Consider the following 18,772-nt stretch of genomic DNA (forward strand, 5'->3'; position numbering starts at 1 on the left):
GTTAAATGGGGGTTTGTCTGTGGTGCTCCTCAACAGGCCTGTAGTAACAAACAATCTTAAAATAATCCACTGGTGACAAAAACACGTCATTAATGCCACTGGCATGAATCTACTGTACACTGCAGCCTGTCAAAACCCTGGAATGGTGGTAATCTCACCATGCAGCCACTGGCCCTGCCAAATAAGCCATAAAGCCATGGGATAGTCCTATATTTAGATCAGGGCAGAGCCGAGAGCGCCGGAGTAGACTTCCATCCCGGTTGATGTTCCTTGTGCATTTCACGAAAGTTAGGACTAATGAGAGAGTTGCTTTTTTTTTAAACTGCTGTACGTCGAGTTTGCCATTTACTGCTTGATTGGCTTTCATTGTTCTCAAAGGCTCCCTTCCATTATGACCACGTCGCGTCCCGTCCTGTCGGACTATAAGCACGAGAAGCAGCGAGGCCCGCAAAACGGTGGGCACAACATTTCGACACAGCTGTGAACACAAGCAAACACGGTCACAGGAACGGGACCCCTGCTCATACTTTTGTCAGCACGCTGGCCTCGCGGTGTGCCTCGAGGAGTCATCATGACCCCTCTCCGATTCTCTCCCCTGCCCTCCCATCCCCTGCCCTCCCCCCCAGGCTAGGCAGCAGCTGCAGCAGAGAGTGAATCTTCTCCTGAGGAATAAGGGCTAAACGCACCACAACCATCACAGCCACAATGAGCCTTGGTTTCCTGAGACGTACGATGTAAGCAGTCTATGTTAGCAAGTAGCAAAGAAAATGCTGACACGCATTTTTAAGGTCTATAACAATGCCTGTGTGATGAGATCGTTGCATCTGTCACAATGCACCCGCCACATGCACTACACCCCCCCCCCCCACCCCCACCAGGTTGTGGCAGAATGTTGACGCATTAATTCTCTCCTCATTAACTATTCATAGATTCGTCCCGTTCCAGCAATTTGTGTCTGGCAATCAGAAATTAGATTATCTACTTGATACAACTTAAGATTTGTCAAAAGGCACATCAAGCGGCTGATCTTTAGCGTAGATTTGTCTCCAAACAGAAATGCTAAGCTGAAGGCTTCAGAGAAAATCCTTTTGTGGAAGCCGCGTCTCCCCCCGGGACTCCGGGAGCATCCACATGAACTACCTACCATATTGTTAGCTGATAATCATCCTGTACAAGACAGAGACTTTTTTGTTGGCTGGCCCGCTGGGGGAAAATAAATACGGATGGTGAGGACTGTTCTGTGATAATCTGTCTCGATCTCTTCCCTCGACAAAGATAATCTGTCTAGTTCACTGTGTACTGTAACTGTACTGTGCTGTGCCTGCCTGCCTGCAAGCCTCAGGCTGCAGACAGTCAATGGCACTGGCACAGAGGGCTGTGGGGTAGCAAGGTAAAGGATGGGCATGAGGAATCAGCACTCACCACCACGTCTGGCACTGCCAAAGGGCATTCTGCCGACTGGGAAGAGAGCCCGGAAAGAAAAGGAAGACAAAAAATAAATAAAAGAACAGTCTGGGGGGATCTTCCGCACTCACACAGTCGCACAACGAGAGAAAAGACGACGAGGACGGCATCCACAGAGTAGTGTCTCCGCAGGTGAAACCGGCGGGTGCGACTGGTTTATTCATGGAACGAAGATGAATGCAGTCTGGACGGTGCCTTCCCTGCCGCTGTTTATTCCGTTGACACTACTGTACTGCCAAGTCAGCCGTTGGGGGACTGCCAAAGTACTTCCATCATGATCTGCATGCGAATTTAAACTCTGTACTGAGAGGAAGAACACTGTTGTAGAACACAACGTCCCCATGCATGGCATCAGGGGTGTCGTCGTGCAAAGCCAACACTCTGTGAGTGGGCAGTATTAGAGCTAGGTGGCATCATGAGGGTGCTTTCCGGAAAAAATAAATAAATAAATGATGTTATTTTCTGCAAATGGGAAGACTGGTATTGCTTTCAAACTTCCATTTTTTTTGTAGCTTCGTAATGTCCCAAATTATTGACAGTAAATATAACTATTTAGAGAATGTCATGTAAATTACTTACTGTTATGGTTATTGAAAATGACACTTAAGGTCCCTAGACACCGGGCGCAAATTCGGATTTTTCCAAAAAACGCGGCCGGTGTGCAACTTTATTCTACTACTTATTCACACATTCTACACTATAACTTCTGTGCTGCCACTTTTCTTGACAAAAACCTAAATCATCTCCACTTAATTCACCCAAAACTGTTACCATTAAAACATAGTTTAATAATAGTCATATTCTGTTGATGGTTGCAAGAAAGATTGTGACACTTAATTGGATGAAACCCAACCCCGGCCCCTGGCTACAAAAACTCAAACAAACATATAAGATGGAATATATGACAGCCCAGTTACAAATTAAGCTCCCTAACTTCAAAAGGAGATGGGAGATACCCTAAATTAAAACCTCCCATATCACAGTGAAAAGTTCAAGTTCACCCCCAAGGCACTCGCAAGGCAAATAATATTACTATGTATTACTGAAACTATGTAATTTTGTTTTTTTAGTTAAAAAAAAAAAAAAGAACTGAGAGAAAATGAACACGTCATAATATGAAACAAATTGCCTGTAAACGACCTATAATTATGGCAATAAACAAGTTAAAAAAATAAATAAAGTAAAATAGAGTCGATAGGCTGAGCACGGGCCGAGGCAGGGACTGGGGCCATATGAGGTCAATTTAGAAGCAATATGTTTTTATGGCATCATGACTCTGCAAGACTCAAGAGAGTCTGTCTGTCCAGAGTTAATCTGGAAAACCGTCTGTCTGTCGAGAGTTAATCTGGAAAAACTCCTTTCTAGATAGGCAGTATGATCAAAATATATTTAAAGTACTCATTGTGCAGAATGAGCCATTTCACAAGTTCAAAATGTATTTTAAAAAATCTACAAGCTCACGTGTCTTGTAGATCAGCTATTTTCAAGAGGCCGCAATATATATATATATATATATATATATATATATATATATACATAAAGTGGTTTGTGTGTTTTGTAATTATATTCAAATTCTACAAAGTAACTAGTAATTCATTTTCAGACCGGTATAATTGAGGTGGGGATGTATAGTGGGGTACAAGGAAAAGTGTACAGTCCTTGAGTACATGTACTTTTCTACTGTCCACGGCGCCACTGAATACACGTCAAAACTATACTGAGGGCTTATAGGTCGTTAACACAGTGGGGAAGTGTCACGGTAACTCGGTCATATGGTTGCCGCGGCAACCATGACATCAATGCAGACATAGTGATGCATGAAAATTCTAATGGCAGAGGACCGGTTGCTAGGCGACCTGAACTCGGGGAAGACATGATGGGGGCAGGCGGCCAAAGTCTTGTGAGGGAGGGGGGGGGGGGGGGGGGGGGGGGTTGGGGGATGTCTGGATTGTCTCGCCCTCTTCCTTTTACACGTGCTGCATTCTCAACAGGCAGTGAGAGCACTCGCATGTGTGTGTGTATATACAGTATATACACATGTGTATATGTGTATATATATATATATATATATATATATATATATATATATATATATATATATATATATAAAATGTCTCAAGTGTTTAATTAACTCTTGAAAGCTTTATTCTACTGTATCTGTCTTTTCTGTCTGTCTGTCTTTAACTCAATTCTACAAATGCCTTTTACACTTTCAAGATTATTCTAAATTGTTCAAAAATGGCAGATGCACAAGCTTGCAGCGCGGCACAAAGTGTGTAGCCTGGCTTGACCATATAAATATCACACTATCTGCCGAGGGCAAAAAATGTTTGCACTGGAAAATTCGCACTTGGCCACTGCAAGGCTACAAAGTTTAAGTGTCCAAGCTGTGAGCTTGGATATCTGCAATTTTTGAATAGCCAGCGCTAAAATGTAAAATAAGTCTATGCCACGGATGCTTTTCCAGTTTTAGTGGTTTGTTAAGGCACTGACCCAAGTAGTGAGCTATTCTAAAAATAAGAAAAAGAATAACATAATAATTATTATATAACACATTCCTAAAACACTCACATGGACACTCACTCACACTCACTTAATCATTGTTTTCAACTAAGGGACTGCAATGGAAATAAGCCTTCTTGCATTTATCCTTTTGATAGTGATGTGCATTTTTCTGTACATGTAAACATTATTAATACACATATCAATCAATCAATTCTCTACTAGGGTGAGGATTTATTTTTCTTTGTTTTTCACTGTTCAAACTCTCCTATTGAATTTGCGTGTGCAACCAGAAGGATGCGTTCATGAGAACTTTGTCACCGCTATTATGTGGCAAAGGACAGTCGGATGCCATTTGACTATCGGGAATTACTGCATGTTCTAGTTCAGCAGTTCTCAAAGTGGCGTCTGGGGACCAAAGGCAATAAAAATAGGACCGGATGCCTCCCTCCCTGCTTGGCACTCCTCCGCATCAAGGGTTGGATGTCCCTGCGACATATACCTGCGTCATGCCTAGGGGGTCATTGTACATCATGGCATTGTCCCTGACCAATTGTGTAAAGCAACCAAGTACATTTACTTCAGTACTGTACAATTTTGAGGTATTTGTAGGCCTACTTGAGTATTTCCAATTTCCAATACTTTTACTCTACTACATCTACTTTGTAGATTTAGATTATTACTGCCAAACATACAGTGCATTAACCACTTCAGCCATAGTATATACATTTCGGCCATTTGAAAATGGCTAGTAGATATTTCCAAATGATTGTATACATTTGAAAACTTGAAATAGGACATTCTGCATAATGAGTACTATTACTTTTGTATTTTTACTCAAGTATATTGCAGTATTGATACTTTTACTTAAGTAGAACATAGAAATACCTTTTCCACCACTGCCCATGACTTATGGTCATAGGCTAGTAGGCTAAGGGGTAAGGCTTCTTAAGTACTATTCTGTGTATCTGTTCTGTGAAATCTATGTGGCCACAATTATACAGTAATTGACCATTCGTGGACTCAGCGGTACAGATGTTGAAATTCTGAGTAAATTTTATCACAGTAATCCAATACGTTGAATCTCTCTGTGGGTGTGTGTGTGTGTGTGTGTGTGTTAGTTTTTAACCACTTGAACCCTAGCCTCTCTATTCTGGGGAATGTTATCTGAAAATAGCAGATATTCAGAGGTTCGGTGTAGAGGGGAAGAAGAGCAAATCAAGCATTGAAATGTCTGAAATTAAAAATAAATAATAATAATATAAACAGCACTGATGATAGTCAATGAAACTATCTATGAACTCTATGAAAGAGTTTAATCTGCGACACAACTGTAGTCCTTTAGATAGAAATCACATGCTATACTGTAGGTCACTTTCTGCAGTCACGTGCAGTCATGAACGCGCACACACACACACACACACACACACACACACACACACACACACACACACACACACACACACACACACACACACACACACACACACACACACACACACACACACACACACACACACACACACACACACACACACACACACACACACACACACACACACACACACACACACGACGAAGCGAGGCCTTGGTTGTGATCATCTGACAATGCACTTTAATGAGAACATCAAGTCGCCCACTATGAGTCAGCATGAGATCACTACGAACATGAATGAGTAGGGTACCCCTCTCTCTCTTTGAAAGATAAAAGCATGAATCACAGCCAACAGGAAATATGAGGTGTTATGAATGGAGCAGTGCTGTAAAGTAACTAACTAAATTATTTATTTATTTGTCTTTTGGTTTACTGTAGTATTTCTTTTTTTTTTACTTTTACCTCACTACATCTCAGAGGCACATATTGTACATTTTACTCCAATACAATTATTTTGAAACTTTAGTTAGTAGTTATTTTGTATAAGTAATTACCGATATATGATAAAACATACATTAACCACTTTAGCCCTACAGAGGCAATTTTTAATTTCATTTTAGTACTTTTGGTACTTGCTTATATATTTTGAGGCTAATACTTTTGTACTTTTACTCAAGCAACATTTTGAACACAGGCCTTTTACTTGTAACAGAGTATGTCTACATTGTGGTATTGCTACTTTTACTTGGAGGCATTTGGGACCACCAGTCTTATGGTGATTCAGTGTAAATCATCACCGCTATAAAACAAAACTGATGTTTCTATTGCGCCACATTTTCACGATTGTTCAAAAATAGCAGATCTACACGCTCGTGAGGTGGCACTCAGTGCCAAGCCATGACCTTATAGATCTGCTAGTTTTCAATAGCAAAAAATATAACAATGCTAAAAACATACAGAAATACATTTGTGACAATGTATTTCAAGGCTCAAAAATGCATGTTTTGAATAGAACAGAATATTTTTGAAACATAGGCTACATTTGAAAGTGCAATTTAATTAGTTTATTAGACTAGCCCAGAATTCGCCCTACTGTATATTTTGATTCAGTATACCTACCTATGCATATAATACAGCTTCAACACAATCATTTTGCACTTGTGTAAATCACAGTGCCAATACTGCACCAGTGACACTTCCTCTTTAGTGTGTTTAGTAGCTTCACAGGCCCATCCTGTTCTTGATCTGTGTTGGTATAGAGAGCACTCTATTTGCATTGGGATGAAAATGGAACCTGCCTCTTTCCCTTGTGTGGACACGGGTAAACAGAGACGTTAAAAATGGAAACAAGCATTGCCACTGTGGATCGAGTGGATTGCGCAGTTTGTGTCGTCTCTATGTGGCCTGGGGTGGTGGTGGTGGGACTATTAATAGAAGGACATGCTTCCTTTTTTATATCTCTATATCCCGTACAGACAACGCAGTGTGAGTGACTGTCTGTGCCTTGTTGATGTTGTAGGAAACGAGAGGCACATGCTTGGACTGTGGGCCCTGAAATACAACTGACTCCAGTGGAAAGAACCATGTGTCAACCCGCTGCATATCAATGAAGAAAGAGTAAGGGCCGATTCATACTCTTATTTTAGAGCCGAATAAAAGTCGGTTCGGCGCTGTAGAGCCTACAATGTGACGTCATTTGAGATCCGGGGGGGGGGGGGGCAGGTACCGTCCTAAAGTCGGCTCTTCAGTGCTACTGAAAAATTCGAAATCATTTCGGCACTACAGCGCCGAAACAGCGGTAAAATACGAGTATGAATCGGCCCTAATCCGTGAATATAGGGAGTTCTCAAACTACTCTCTTGGATCTCGAGCTTAAACGTTTGAGATCGATTTTTGAGTTTCTCAAACTGTTCAGGTTCGAGACCCGAAATAGTGATTAGACGTTTGCTCGAGTCGGGATCCAAACTAGTTAAAATAGCAGATCTACGAGCACGCAACGCGTCGCGCCACGTTGCGAGCTTGTAGATCGGCTATTTTCACTACTTCTTCATTTGTTTATTTTTTTTATATATATATTTAAAATGTTTTTATGTAAAAAATAAAAATTCTTTTGATTTTTTTTTATGTAGGAAAAGAAAATGGGGGGGGGGGGGGATTTTCTTTTGAAGGTGGTGAGAGAAGCCTATATTGGTGCCAGAGCACAGATCAATGTTGCGCGAGGGGCGTGGAGTGCCGCAGCGTGGGGAGATAGATGCCACAGAAGAGGGGGGGGGGGGGCCGGGGGGGGTGGAATTAACGCAAATGTATATGACTATTCGTTGTCTCAACTCTTCCATCACTTTGGTTCAACGTTGTTGTAAATCTGCTCTATAAATACAGTGGATTCTATTGGATTGGAGTCTGTCACGGTGACCATGACGTCACACGGCAGCCAGGCCTGTTTGCACTTAGTCAGCACTTTACAACTCGCTCCGCTCAGCGGCACGCACGCACGCACGCACGCACGCACGCACGCACGCACCCACACCCACACACACACACAACGAGGGTTGAGTAATATGTATTGCTCGAGTTAATTTAACCTTTATTGGTGGCATAGGTGTCCCATGTATTAGGTTAGACTGTTACATCAGAACATATCATCTCGTGAGTCAGAGACTTATGGGATATATTACACGTGATGTTAGCAGAATAAGTCTCCAAAGGGCTCCAGAGCAGAGGTCAGTAATTCATGAAGTCGCATGAACTCGACATAAGAGAGGGTGCACACGCACACACGCACGCACGCACAAATCACTTGCACCCACATGCATTAAACTGCACACACACACACATGAACACACGCACTGGGTTAGCTCAGAGTGTGAAGGAGAGGGAAGAGGGGCCTCAAGAGCGGAAGGGGGATAGATAAGAGGTACAGTGAGGCCTTGAGCCTTCTCCCCGCTCCACCCTCTGCTAGGAAAAGCAAGAGGAGGAAATGTCTAACATGCATTTATAGAAGAAAATAAATGAGATGAATGGTGTCTAACGGTTATGTAGAACCTGGTGAAAGTATATAGTGAAGCATCAGAAGTATTTTTGTATGAAAAAGCTGAAACTAAATACCTGAGCAAACCGATGGCATATGTAACTCTTGGTGCTAACTATGGGATCTGTGGGAAATAGATTACTAGATTTACTAGGACCGAACCTTGAATCGAGATAGTAACTTTGTGTTATAAGTGAATATTTTGGTTTAATGATTTTTATTATAATTGTTTTGATTATTTCTACTGACTAATTAATTTGTATTAGCTGATTTGAACTGCTTCAACCTGAGTAATTACTAAAAGCTATAACTGCTATTCCAAAATAAAACTTATATCTTTCCTGTATTTAACCCATTCTGGGCGGGGTTCCCTATTTGTACCTTACCCCCTCAGGCCGGGAACCCATATTTGGGTTCTGTACAGTATGTACAGTATTCAAAAATGTAAAAATTTTGATTCTGCTATATCAATATTTGAAGTTTTTCAGAAACCTTAGGTCAGGATTTAGAGGCGTTTTTTGAATCGGCCTTAGGCCTGAATGGGTTAAAGCAATTGTTTCAAGAGAATTATTTGACACTGTTGGATTCATTCCACTATTGGGGTTTTGACCTCCTTGTTAGAGTAAAATATAGGTTCATGCATCTTAAAGAGTTTAATGGGTTACCTCTAACCACACAACTGTGAAACAACACTCTAGGTCTAGACTATATAGACTTTAAATAACAAAACCAGTCATTCACAAAGTGCACGCGCGATTAGTAGGGTAGCGGTCATCAAATAAGGTATTAATAATTGCTCTAGTGTGTTATGGGTTGTTCATGTGCTAGGCTTATTAATGAAAATGAGTGTGGCCTTATGATTAGGACCGTCGACGGGCTGGAGTCAAATATCCTACGGCAAATAGTCTCAGTATACACTCCTGTGTCTGAATAGGGCTTTTTAGTGAGGGAGCTAATTCATTAAAAACTGGAGTGTGACCTTTATAGATAGGGAGACTATTTAACAGGACGAGGCGTATACCTTGTTGCCTGGCGACAACACCCCCCCCCCCCCCCCCCCCCCCCCGGCTCAGAGCGGGGGTGTGGTTGGGGGGGATTGGAGTGGGGGGTTGTGGGCAGGGGTCATCGCCATGCTGGCTTGTGGTGGACATTTTTTGCCACGGACATAAAAAATTTGTGGACAATATTACCAGAAATGCAATATCATATGCCATAGCATTGTAGTAAATCAGTGTCATACTGAAGAAAATCTGGAGAAATGCCGTCTGGAGAAAATTGGGTCTTATGGTCAAAATAAGAATATAATATATAATGGTGTGTAAAAAGGAAAATCAAAGGAAAGGAAAAGGAAAGGAAAAAGACAATAAAAGGACAAAAAAAAACCCACAAAAAATCCCACAACAAGCAGTCAAAATGTAATGTTTATGTATAAACTATTCACTTTAAACAAACAGAGTGGCAGCCAAGTCTCTGGACTTTTAATGATTGTTTAGAACATTTAAAGAAACATTACCAGGCTCCCCTCACTTCACACGAGTGTGATTTTCGTTTACCTTTTAGCATCTATATTCTCAGGAGAACCCTATAGCCATACGCGAGACGTTGTGAGCCTGTAGATCAGCTATTTTAGACAAAGAGGTTTGGCGTAGAGGGGAATAACGAGCAGACCAAGTACAGTGATCAAGTTTACCAAGTACTGATGGTTTAAGTTGTTAAATACAAATCAACACGAATCCAATGCACACCGACAGTGCTGTTAAAAAACATCTATGAAGCTATCTATGAAAAAAGTTTAATCTACGAGTCAATTTGATACAATGTGTAGTGGGTGGGTGAGGGGGTCCCGGCTTCATGCACCTGAGCTAGGAGGTCCTTGGGCTGAATTAATGTTGAAGATCGCATGCGTGTTGGGATGTCTCTGTGAGAGCGTCTGACAAGACAGCGGTGGCAGCGAGAGAGAGAGAAAGACAGAGGCGATCTCTCACATGGCCCACCATGTGAGTGTGAATGGCGAGTGAACGGGAGCTGTGTTTTTTATGTAAGTGACTGTCTGGCAGCGGAGACGGACTGGACTGCCTCACATATTTGCACTGTGGTCATCTCCAGTCTCACAGACAGACATTCTCGCTCACTGTTTGACAGACAGACACTGTTTGACAGGCAGACAGACATTCTCGCTCACAGACAGACAGGCAGGCAGACAGACAGATTCCCTGTCTGTCTGTCTGTCTGTCTGTCTGTCTGCAGACAGACAGACAGACAGACAGACAGACAGACAGACAGACAGACAGACAGACAGACAGACAGACAGACAGACAGACAGACAGACAGACAGACAGACAGACAGACAGACAGACAGACAGACAGACAGACAGACAGACAGACAGACAGACAGACAGACAGACAGACAGACAGACAGACAGACAGACAGACAGACAGACAGACAGACAGACAGACAGACAGACAGACAGACAGACAGACAGACAGACAGACAGACAGACAGACAGACAGACAGACAGACAGACAGACAGACAGACAGACAGACAGACAGACAGACAGACAGACAGACAGACAGACAGACAGACAGACAGACAGACAGACAGACAGACAGACAGACAGACAGACAGACAGACAGACAGACAGACAGACAGACAGACAGACAGACAGACAGACAGACAGACAGACAGACAGACAGACAGACAGACAGACAGACAGACAGACAGACAGACAGACAGACAGACAGACAGACAGACAGACAGACAGACAGACAGACAGACAGACAGACAGACAGACAGACAGACAGACAGACAGACAGACAGACAGACAGACAGACAGACAGACAGACAGACAGACAGACAGACAGACAGACAGACAGACAGACAGACAGACAGACAGACAGACAGACAGACAGACAGACAGACAGACAGACAGACAGACAGACAGACAGACAGACAGACAGACAGACAGACAGACAGACAGACAGACAGACAGACAGACAGACAGACAGACAGACAGACAGACAGACAGACAGACAGACAGACAGACAGACAGACAGACAGACAGACAGACAGACAGACAGACAGACAGACAGACAGACAGACAGACAGACAGACAGACAGACAGACAGACAGACAGACAGACAGACAGACAGATCTGTCTGCAGACAGACAGACAGACAGACAGACAGACAGACAGACAGACAGACAGACAGACAGACAGACCGACAGACCGACAGACCGACAGACCGACAGACAGGGGCCGGACAGGGCTGGACCGGCAGAGCATTCTCTGTCTGCTCCGTCTGTCTCAGTGGCAGTGGTGAAAAAAAGTACTCACAATTTTTACTTCAGTAAAAAAGTGTCAATACCGCAATACAAACGTATTGGCATCAAAATGTACTTTTAAAGTACCAAAAGTAAAAGTACACATTATGCAGAATGTCCCATTTCAAGTTGGTCCCTGGACCCGAGGTGGAGAAACAGTGAATTCTAATCTCTCTCTGCGCCTGGGCTTCTTGTTGGTCAGACAGCGATGCTGATGCGCTGGATTTCTCCGTCTTAGCTTTGTCCTACCCGTGTGCTCAGGGCGTCTGACTGGTGGTAATCACAATTATTTATAGCATTTTGTCATTTTGTAAATGTTGTAAATCTTTTTGTCATTTTGTTGGAAAAAATGTCCATACATTTTTTTTAAATCACAGAAATAGCAGTAATCTTTTTCTTTTCAAAATAATTACAAAATAGTGGAAATAGTTGATCTACTGTACAAGCTTGTAGGACATTTTTTTTTGTGATAACGAAGCCTAAAAGGCAAGCTGAAATACAAATTCATTATTGTAATGTTCCAATGATCAATGCATTAAAACTCTATTAAATAGTTAATCGCAATTATTTGTGAAAATTAATCGTCAGCTTAAATTTGTAATCGTGACAGCCGTTGTTGTGACTGCTGTGTTGTCTGTCTGTCTGTCTGTCTGTCTGTCTGTCTGTCTGTCTGTCTGTCTGTCTGTCTGTCTGTCTGTCTGTCTGTCTGTCGTGTTGTCGTCTGTGCTGTGTTGTTGTTGTCGTCTGTCTGTATGTCTGTGTTGTCGTCTGTGCTGTGTTGTTGTCTGCCTGCCCCCAGGTTTAACCCCTGCAGGGCATTGTTGGGTTGCTGGGTGGGACAGGGAGGGGTGAGCGAGTGCACGGAGAGACACAGGGAAACAGAGGACAAGAGGGGGGAGGAGGGTGTGTGTGTGTGTGTGTGTGTGTAGGGGGGGTCGTCGTGGGGTCGAAGACGTGTGATCCGACTCCCCGACTCCATGTTTCCCTCCAGATGTAGGAGATAGCCTTGGTGGAAAGTAAGTTAGTAACTAAGTACATGTACTTAAGTACTGTACTTTTTGAACAATTTCGAGGTATTTGCACTTATTTATTTCCAATTTCCAGTACTTTTACTTCTACTCCACTTCATCTCCGCTACATTTATTTGAAAACGTTAGTTAGTAGTTACTTTGTAGATTTTTTATTATTATTACAAAACATACAGTAGCAGCTTCCTATATACATTTCGGCCATTAGAAAATAGCAATAGTTTACTAATAGTAATACTAGTTACTTTGTAGATTTGGATTATTGATATTACATTACATTACATTTACCACTTCAGCCCCTATTAAAGCATGGGCTATTTGAAAATACAAGCTCACAATGCGTGTGCATTTTATGCACCAGACTTGGTAAAGAGTGTTTCTGCAGGCATAGCAGTATCGGTACTTTTTACTTCAGCAAAATGTGAGTACTTTTTCCACCACTGGTGAGATGTGAGAACACAATTAGCCTCGGTCATAAATATACGTACACATTGAGAAACAGGACACACACACACACACCTCTCCCCGGGGCAGCTGGCAAAACACAAAAGGGAGAAGTGTGTGCAACTGGTGCGATAAAGCTAGAAACATCTTTGCTATTTGAGTGTCAGCATAATAAACCGGAGGAGGTGGCACAATTTAAAGATTTAAGTGCTCAGTGTGGCGGCGTTTGTTAGCTATACGGGAGAGTAACGCTTCGCTTGTTTACAACTCAGAGGCATGCGGGCGCCTCAGGGAAGTCTTTAAGACACAGAGAGACGGACGGGGCTGGGTTCGCAGGACAACAGTGCGTTTCTGTTTCCTCCTCGTGGGGAATGCAAATGATCAGACGGGTGCCATGCAGTGTGAGAGCACAGAGAGCCAAGCGTACCCTCTGCTGTGCCGCGACACCCTGCCGTCAAAGACAAATGTGTATCTACTCATTTAAATTACACAAGAATGTCTTTAACACAATCAGCGCCGGGATTCCTTCAAAATAGAAGCTCTGGGGTGCCGGAAAGACATGGCCGCTTTTACTCTGAAACCCACCCCGCCCGGAAACAATCCGGGGAAAAAAACGGAGAAATAGTTTGCTTTACTTTGCTAGCTTACATTGCTATCGTTTTAATTTATACGATATATGATCCAAAAAGCATTCATATTTTCGATCGTTTATGAACATCTATAATCAGTTTGTGTGCCTCAGCCTCAGCTCACAGCTTCACGTTGCGGCATTCAGAGTATGGGTTGTATGCCGTTCAGACTATGGGTTTTATAGGTAAGGCTTAGAGGCAGCCTAGACGCAGCCAATCATGAAAAAGTGTCTACTAAAGTCGTCTTTACGGTCGCTAGTAGCGAAGTAGCAAATGTAGTCCAGGCGCTTTTCAAGCACCTGGCCAAATAAAGAAACCCAACTGCCTTTTGGCTAAATTACCCTCCTTTAATTTCTCAGCTGCTACCACACAAACGCACATGCAAACAGCAGGACATTCATTAAAAAAAAAAATCGTATAATAAAATATAAAGTCATATTTTATGAGCTATTGTTAAAAGGGTCTGTTTTTTATTTTATGGCTCAACAAGAGGGAGAGAAGAAAGGGTTTTTTTTTTAAGCGCCCCAGAAAATCTGAAAAAGGTGCCGAAGGAAAAGCTTTAAATCAAAAGATGAAACGCTGTCGCTGTCTCTTCTAAAAGCCACAGACACAACAACCCAGTCTCCAGAAATCCAGAGAGATTCCTCCTCGCCCCCGAAAACCTCCTCTCCGTGTTCCCACAATCCCCCCCTGAGTCTACTGCCTGCCGTCTGGCTGTTCCCATGGCAACCATCAGGTAAGCAGACAGACTCGGGGAAAGCATGTGACCCCCTCCACATGGGCAAGCAGAACGCGGACGGACGGCTCGCGCACATGACGCACGCAGGCACTTGCGCACAGACGCGGCACTCATTCACACGCACACATATTCACTCACTAGGGAGATAAACTCCCGTCTGCAGTCAAAGTACAGAGTGGATCATTATGTTTACACTACAGAAAAGGTGACGCAACATAGTCAAACAGATGCACAAATCTGACTGCTGCCAGAACAGTACTCACTTCTTCCTGTCCTTCTCTCTCTCACTGTATATCTCACACACACACACACACACACACACACACACACACACACACACACACACACACACACACACACACACACACACACACACACACACACACACACACACACACACACACACACACACACACACACACACACACACACACACACACACACACACACACACACACACACACACACACACACACACACACACACACACACTAGAGAGCAAGCTGTGGAAGGAGGAGGCTGCCCTGGAGGGGGCAACTGAGATGTGTCATAAGTACTGAAAATCAAGTCCAGTTCTGCTACAGCAGCAAAAAAGAGGAGAAGATGTACAACAGCGGGGTTGGGGGTGAGGGGGAGGGGAGAGGAGAGGAGAGGAGAGGAGAGGAGAGGAGAGGAGAGGAGAGGAGAGGAGAGGAGAGGAGAGGAGAGGAGAGGAGAGGAGAGGAGAGGAGAGGAGAGGAGAGGAGAGGAGAGGAGAGGAGAGGAGAGGAGAAATCCACTGCCTGCAGGAAATGATCATAATTTCCTAAAGTCTCATGAGCGTACCTGTCATCATTACATGAAGAAATACAGCAGTGCACTGAAAAAGCACCTCGAAAAGCACATTTTGTGTTCTTATGAAACGTGTTATACTGCAGAGAATTATAGCGGCCACACATTATTCAAAAACAGAATGAAAAAATAAACAAAGAAAAAAAGAAAAGTCTAAATAGCTTGTTCGCCGTAAAGGGAATAAATAATCCACTGCAGGCGAGCGACTTCTAAAAGCATCCGTCATAATTAATTCCGTCAGCAAGGTGTCCAACTCGACGACTGCCGCCGCTATTGTTCTTGCGATGCGAAAGTTATTCATTATGAATGACGGCATAAATATATTAAGCGCTGTGTATTTCCGCTTGGTTTCTAAACGCGTAACTAGAACCGTACGGTGGCACACAGCTTACTAGTGTTGATTTTGACAGCACATTTTGATTTAGTTCTAGTCATAGTCTTTTGATTAAAATGTAATATGTTTCCAATTTTTTTTAGACTACTCTAGTTTTAGTCGCTATTTAGCTTTCAGAGCGTAACACCCGTGCGCAACCAAGCTAAAAGACTTTTAGTTCTCCATTGTCGACAAAATTGTCAATATATTTACCGGTAGTCTTCGCTTTAGTCATCATAGCTTAGTTCTTATTTGGTTTTCGTCCGTGAACATTTTTTGTCGACGAACACTTTTCGTCATAGTTACAGTGGACGAAATCAACACTGCAGCTTACCCTGGGAACGGGTTCGAGGAGGACAGGCTATCCATCTACAGTATAGGAGGAGTCCTGTCTGGCCGCAGCAGTCCTCCTGGCTTAGGTGTCCTCCCAGAAGACCCCCAGCAGAGACACTGCAGACCGCTCTCCGGTTCCACGTTGTCGGCCAGTGTGCTTCTGGACCACAGCAGGCCCTGGGGGAGGAGGAGGGAAGAGAAACATGATGCTAGGCCCACTTTCTAGTAGTAAAGCTTTCAGCAGGATACATAAAATAGACATAAACAGATGGGTTGTGGCTATTTTATAGATCAGAGCCACGAGAAGTGTGCTGTGCCGTTTTATTGCTGATTCTACGATATTTGCCCGGACGGAACATCCGTGACATCCATCATATGTTCTATTGGCTGCATGCGGCTCGCTCGCTCACCGCGATACTTTGAGCACACCCGACAGGGATCGGGCTTCATCCATCTTTTTTTGTTCCTCTCCCCCTCTCTCTCTCCACTCCAGCACTGAAAATGATCATGTGCAGGTATATATGAACGCCACGAGGCTGCCAAAACTGTTATGCTAATGAAATGTAAATGTACACTTTGGCAGCCACGTGCACGCTGGCCTGATTACAGCAGGCATGTTTAGATACGGGAGGAACTACGGATGCCACGGAAGCAAATTGCTTCGTCGAGGCAGCGATGAGCCACATACCCGTCACGCGCACCTCTTATTAAAATGTCACTGGTGATGAATGAGGCCTGGTGAGCCTTAGGGTGCTCTGCTCCGCTACAGATCTGAGGAGGGACGGAGGTGCTCTGTGCAGTGATGGAAGAAGTACGCACATCGTTTTACTCAAAAGTAACCATCCTGGGGGTACCCCTCTGGCCTAGCGGACGCTCCAAGTGCCACACTGGCCGAGCGCTATATAAGCTCTAATGCCTGACAGTGCAAATTATTTTCCAAATCCCAACCATCTCTCTCTCTCTCCCCCTTTTTCCTGTCCCATCTATGCTGTACACTATAAATAAAGGCAGAAAGGTAAAAAAAAAAAAACGTATTCAAAATGTACTTAAGTAAAAGTACAAAGGTATCGGCATCAAAATATACTTAAAAGTAGGGGAGAGCCGCCAAGGATGTAACATTTTTTACTCAGAGATCCGTTTATCTACACATGTAATATTTTCAGGCAACGGACCTACACATGTCTGCTACCATAAACCACTTCAAGTTATTTTTTTGATAAAACAGGTCGGGAGTTATTAAACCGAACGTGGACGCTGTTTCAGTGTTACATTTGCTGCGCATATCGGATTAATTGTAACGGCATGCATGATAAATGTAACAACGCTAAAAAACACCATTAAACATATCGTTTTCAGCTTAAAGCAATTATATTTCATTAAAGCAACTCCTTAGCATTGTTTTCATACCATGGATGTGATAAGAAAATGTATCAAACATAAGGGAAATATTAAATAGTATCGGGTTTGGGCTTTTCTTTTCTTTTTTGTCAGTTCAATGGGGAAATACATTGATTAAACAAACGTTTGATTGATTGAGTTGTACAATGTTATACAACCCTAAACTAATTTTATAATACACTCAGTAATGAAGACACCTGACTGAACATATAATATTGGCCAATATGTCAAATATGTAAATATTACATATAATGGTATTGAATGGAAAGCGGACCATTTGTAACATGTTACAAATGGCCCACTTTTGCAAGTTTTCTTTGCCGTTGCTTACAGACCAGAATGAACGTGAATTCCGTCTAAACACGATGCAAACTAATGAAGAACATAAGCATGAAGACATCCATGTGGACTTTTATTCACCAACACCAAAGAAAAAAATTGTAGCACAAAAAAATATATATATATATATATACGCCTTTTGAAAAAAGTCTGTTTTTCGCTAACCTCGGTACCAGGCTTTCATTTTTGTTGGTGCAAAAATTGAAAGCCTGGAGGAACGCATTGGCCGCTCTGGTCTAAAAGTGGGAGTCAACCCTTCCGGGTGGGCGTCGCTCCAAATGATGTGACGTAGCGCTGCACTAGGGGGGAGAGGAGGGGCCGGGGGTGACGGACAGATCGATGAGATCCAATCAGGGCGTGCGCAAATCTCAGCCGCGACCCGCCCCTCTAGACCAGAAACCTAACACATTAGCTCAGGCTAGTTTTTCGCCAAAAACTCCCCATAGGATAAAGGTAAACACTTCAAACTTCCTGGGCACGTAGAGTACGTTGCTGTACACATACTGACGCGATGGCATCATTGTGGCGTTGACCAATCAAGAGATAACGTCCATGTTACAACCGTGAAGCGTTACAATCGTGGCGGCTCTCCCCTACTAAAAGTTCGACTCCCGATCCCGACGGCCTTTACTTCCCCCCCATCTCTCACCCCATTTCCTGTCAGTCTACTGTCTGTCCCTCCATACAAAATATAAAATAAAGGCGAAAGCCACACAAAAACATAAAAAAAAGAAAAAAGAAAGTACTAAAAGTACTCATTGTGCAGAATGTCCCATTTCCCAAGTTTAAATAATAATCATTTCGAGAACGAGAACCGTTCGCCCCACCCGAGGGTGCAGTGCCCGGAGTCGTGTTGGTCGGACCCATGGTTGTCCAGAACCGCCCCCAAAAGGCCTCTGCCCGGGCTCTGGACAGCTATAGGGCCCCTGCCCAGTGTCCATATATGGAGCTGGCCTGTTCTGACAT

At 43.2% G+C, this 18,772-nt stretch overlaps 1 protein-coding gene across 1 annotated transcript in view; it reads right to left on the reverse strand.

The window, feature by feature from the left end:
• csrnp1b (cysteine-serine-rich nuclear protein 1b) overlaps nucleotides 1–16,114 on the reverse strand; it is a 109,429-nt gene extending 93,315 nt beyond the window's left edge. Inside the window, exon 1 of the mRNA XM_083778517.1 lies at nucleotides 16,071–16,114. The gene's annotated coding sequence lies outside the window, so the exon portion shown is untranslated. The remainder of the gene's footprint in view (nucleotides 1–16,070) is intronic.
• Between the last annotated feature and the right edge of the window lie 2,658 nt (nucleotides 16,115–18,772).

The sequence above is a fragment of the Protomyctophum parallelum genome, assembly GCF_964188405.1.
Source record: "Protomyctophum parallelum genome assembly, chromosome: 12".
NCBI classification, from domain to species: Eukaryota; Metazoa; Chordata; class Actinopteri; order Myctophiformes; family Myctophidae; genus Protomyctophum; species Protomyctophum parallelum.